Source organism: Arvicanthis niloticus, chromosome 29 (assembly GCF_011762505.2).
Source record: "Arvicanthis niloticus isolate mArvNil1 chromosome 29, mArvNil1.pat.X, whole genome shotgun sequence".
NCBI classification, from domain to species: Eukaryota; Metazoa; Chordata; class Mammalia; order Rodentia; family Muridae; genus Arvicanthis; species Arvicanthis niloticus.
This window is the reverse complement of record NC_133437.1, coordinates 1,823,742-1,828,330: the sequence shown is the minus strand read 5'-3', so window position 1 is coordinate 1,828,330 and position 4,589 is coordinate 1,823,742. Positions and strand designations below refer to the sequence as shown.

Sequence of the window (4,589 nt, the reverse complement as noted above, 5' to 3'; positions counted from 1 at the left end):
CTGATATGATAGTATACATAAGTGACCCCCAAAATTTCACCAAAGAACTCCTACACCTCATAAACAACTTCAGCAAAGTGGCTGGAAACAAACTTAACTCAAACAAGTCAGTAGCCTTCCTCTACTCAAAGGATAATTGGGATGATATTTAAGGGAATGACACCCTTTACAATAGTCACAAATAATAAATATCTTAGTGTGATGCTAACCATGCAAGTGAAAGATCTGTATAGCAAGAACTTCAAGTTTCTCAAGAAAGTAATTGAAGAAGACCTCAGAAGACGCTCATAGGACAAACATAATAAAAATATCCAGCTTATCAAAAGCAATCTACTGATTCAATGCAATTCTCATCAAAATTCAAACTCAATTCTTCACAGACATAGAAAGAGCAATTCTAAAATTTATCTGGAATAACAAAAAAACAGGCTAGCACAAAATATTCTCTGGACTGCTGTCTATATGCAGGTGAGGTTGGGCAAAAAATAATACTAGAGCCTGTGATTGGAAAAAGAAGGTGGGCTGAGAGGTTTAGAGACAGGACAGAGGGGGACAGAGAAGACAGAGAACAGAGAAGGAGGAAGAGGTTGAACCAGATCCATGTGGCTTGAAATATCCATAGGTAGCTATTCACAGTATAAATATCATAGAAGTGATAGAATAATACAGGACATTTGTCCAATATAGGTAGGCTGCTTATGTCAATATCAGTTGGCTCTGAGTTCATTGTGTGGACATTTTGTGAGTTGAGAATTTACTTTTATAAATCCAACATAAATTATAAACCTCTAGAGTTTTGGTTTTACTGGGGTACAGAGATTTGTGACAGCCAGCCACAGGCAGCAGATGACTGAGAATATGTGCTGGTTCTGTGGCAAGTGAACCATAGGAAGTTCGGCAGACTGGGAAGTTCCCTGGACGTCAGCATGAGGTTAGCCATGGGGGGCAGGGAGATGATTGTGTGGATTGTTTATTTTTTTAATATTACATGCAACAATTTTCAACAATAAAAGAACTTCTGGGTGGATCACCATCCCTGACCTAAAGCTGTACTACAAAGCAATAGTGATAAAACCAGCATGGTATTGGTACAGAGACAGGCAGGCAGAGCAATGGAATAGAATTGAAGACCCAGAAATGAATTGACACACCTTTGGTCACCTTTGATCTTTGACAAAAAAGCTAAAACCATCCAGTGAAAAAAAAGACAACATTTTCAACAGATGTTGCTGGTTGAACTGATGCTTGGCATGCAGAAGAATGCAAATTGATCCATTCTTATCTCCTTGTACAATGCTTAAGTACAAGTGGATCAAGGACCTCCGAATAAAACCAGATACACTGAAACTAATAAAAGAGAAAGTGAGAAATAACTTTGAACACATTGGCACAGGGGAAAATTTCCTGAACAGAACATCAATGACTTATATTCTAAGGTCAAGAATTGACAAATTAGACCTCATAAGATTGAAAAGCTTCTGTAAGGCAATGGACACTGTCAATAGGACAAAACAGCAACCCATAGACTGGGAAAAGATCTTTACCAACCCTACATCCAATAGAAGGCTAACATCCAAAATATACACAGAACTCAAGAAGTTGGACTCCAGAGAAGCAAGTAACCCTATTAAAAATTAAGCAGAGAATTCTCAGCTGAGGAATCTTAAATGTCTGAGAAGCACTTAAAAAATGTTCAACACATTTAGTTATCAGGGAAATGGAAATCAAAGTGACCGTGAGATTCCACCTTACACCAGTCAGAATGGCTAAAATCAAAATCTGAAATGACAGCAGATGCTGGTGAGAATGTGGAGAAAGAGGAACTCTCCTTTATTGTTGGTAGAACTGCAAGCTGGTACAACCAATCTGAAAATCAGTCTGGCAGTTTCTCAGAAAATTGGCCATAGCATTACCTGAGGACTCATCTATACCACTCCTGGGCATATACCCAGAAGATGTTCCAACATATAACAAGGACATATGCTCCCCTATATTCATAGGAAATAGTTCTACCTGAGGAGCTAGCATACTGGGCATATATCTAAAAGATGCTCCAACATATAACAAGGACACATGCTTCTCTATATTCATAGTAGCCTTATTTATAACAGCCAGAAGCTTGAAAGAACCCAGATGTTCCTCAACAGAAGAATGGATACAGAAAATTTGGCATATTTACACAATGGATTAATTACTTGTCTATTAAACAATGACTTCATGAAATTCACAGGCAAATGGAAGGAACTAAAAAATATCATCCTAAGTTAGGTAACTGAGTCACAAAAGAACACACACGGTATGGTACTCACTGATAAGAGGATAGTAGTCAAAACAAGCTCAGAATACCCATAATACAACTCACAAACTATATGAAACCCAAGAAGAAAGGAGACCACACCAAAGTGTGGATGCTATAGTTCTACTCAGAAGAGAGAAGAAAATAATCTCGGGAAGTAGAGGGAGAGAGGAATCTGGGAAGGAGAGAGGAGGGGAAGGGAAAAAGGGGTGCCCATTCAAATATGGGAGAAGATGGGGGAGAATTTGAAAGGAGGAGAGTAGCAGTGAGAGAGGGGGAACAAAGGGTAGCCACTAGAAAGTCCCAGATGACAGGCTCCCAATAAGTTCCCAGGACCCAACAGAGAGGACATTAGACAGAAACTTTAGAGACCATATCCAGTGGATAGAATGGTCCTTGGTTGAGGGATAGGGCCACCCACCCACTTCAAAGGTATTAATCTAGAATTTCTCCTGTCAAAAGGAAATGAAGGGCAAAGAGTGGAACAGAGACTGAAGGAAAGGCCATCTACAGACTGCTTCACCTAGAGATCCATTCCATCTGCAGACACCAAACCCACACACTATTGCTGATCCTTGCTGACAGGAGCCTGGTATAGCTGTTTCCTGAAAGGCTCTGCCAGAGCCTGACCAAGACTGATGCTGATGCACACAGCCAATCATAGGACTAAGCTCAGGGACTCTAATGGAGAAGTTAGGGCAAAGATCAAAGGAGCTGAAGGGGTTTGCAACCCCATAGGAAAAACAGCAATATCAATCAAATAGACCACCCCCACAAAGCTCCTAGGGACTAAACCACCAACCAAAGAGTACACATAGGGGGACCCATCGCTCCAGCTTGATATGTAGCAGAGGATGGCCTTGTCGGACATCAATGGAAGGGGAGCCCCTTGGTCCTGTGGAGCCTCACTGACCCAGGGTAGGGGAATGCTAGGTCTACTAATGCAGGGGTGGGTGGGCTGGTGGCGGAGCACCCTCATAGAGGCAGGGAGAGGAGATAGAGGGTTTGTGGAGGAAAAACTGGGAAGGGGGAGAACATTTAAAATGTGAGTAAATGATACTACAATCAGGATGGCTAAAGGTAACCCCAAGAAACCAAAGGGCAAGATGTCTGCTTACGCCTTCTTTGTGTAGACATGTAGGAAAGAACATAAGAGGAAAAACCCAGAGGTTCCAGTCAATTGGGGTTTTTTTCCCCAAGAAGTGCTCTGAGAGTTGAAAGACAATGTCTACCAACGAGAAATTGAAGTATGATGAAATGGCAAAGAGAGATAAAGTATGTTATGATCAGGAGATGGAAAAATATGGGCCAGTTAACGGAGGCACGAATAAGAAGGACCCGAATGCTCAAAAAGACTTCAGTCTGGATTTTTCTTATTCTGTTCTGAATTCCACCCCAAGATCAAATCCACAAACCCTGACATCTCCAGTGGAGACGTGGCAAAAAAGCTGGGTGAGATGTGGCATAGCTTAAGTGACAGTGAAAGCAGCCTTACATTACCAAGGCAGCAAAGCTGAAGAAGTATGAGAAGGATGTTGCTGACTCTAAGTCTAAAGGGAAGTTTGATGGCACCAAAGGTCCTGCTAAAGTTGCCCAGAAAAAGGTGGAAGAGAAAGAGGAGGAGCAGGAGGAGGAAGATAAAACTCTGTCTTTTTGTGAATACCTTATAGTAGGAGAGCACTGTGATTGAAACATGTCTTATTTGAGTCATGTCTATTGCCCTTGTTAGGCTTAATTACAAAATTTGATCATGATCATATTGTAGTTTCTTAAAGTGTCAGTGGTTTACATAAAGTGGATGTGGGTGTCCGGAGCGCCCTGAAACTGTATCAAAGTTGTACATAGCTCTAAACATTTTGAAAATGAAAAGGCACTCTCGAGTCCTCCTCACTCAGTGCACTTTGCTGTTGGTGTTTGAAGATGTTTCTGGCATTTTGTTCTCAACTTGTAAGGTAGTGTTAACTATATGGTAATTGGCTAGAAATCCTGAGTTTTCAACTGTACATATCTATAGTTTGTAAAGAGAACAAAACAACCCATAGAGATTCTTGATGTTCCTTTCTTTGGCGTGGAGGCTGTGTGGGGAAGATGCCTTCTGGAGGCAGCAGTAGCTCAGGTTTGACCTGATAATTCGGTGAGCATCTATTTAATTTCAGGTTGTCTTGTTTTTGTATATAGTGGCATAGCATCCTGTTGACATTCTTAGTCGTGGAAAAGGGGGAGGGGTCAGCTGGCATGAGATGTGTTTGGAGTTTTTTCTTTAGTTAAGTGCAGTAGATTTTAAACTTTTTAA

General features: G+C 41.1%; 1 pseudogene; it reads left to right on the top strand.

Annotated features, from left to right (window-relative positions):
* Positions 1 to 3,366: 3,366 nt before the first annotated feature.
* LOC143440235 (high mobility group protein B3 pseudogene) lies at positions 3,367 to 3,986 on the top strand (annotated as a pseudogene).
* Positions 3,987 to 4,589: the final 603 nt, after the last annotated feature.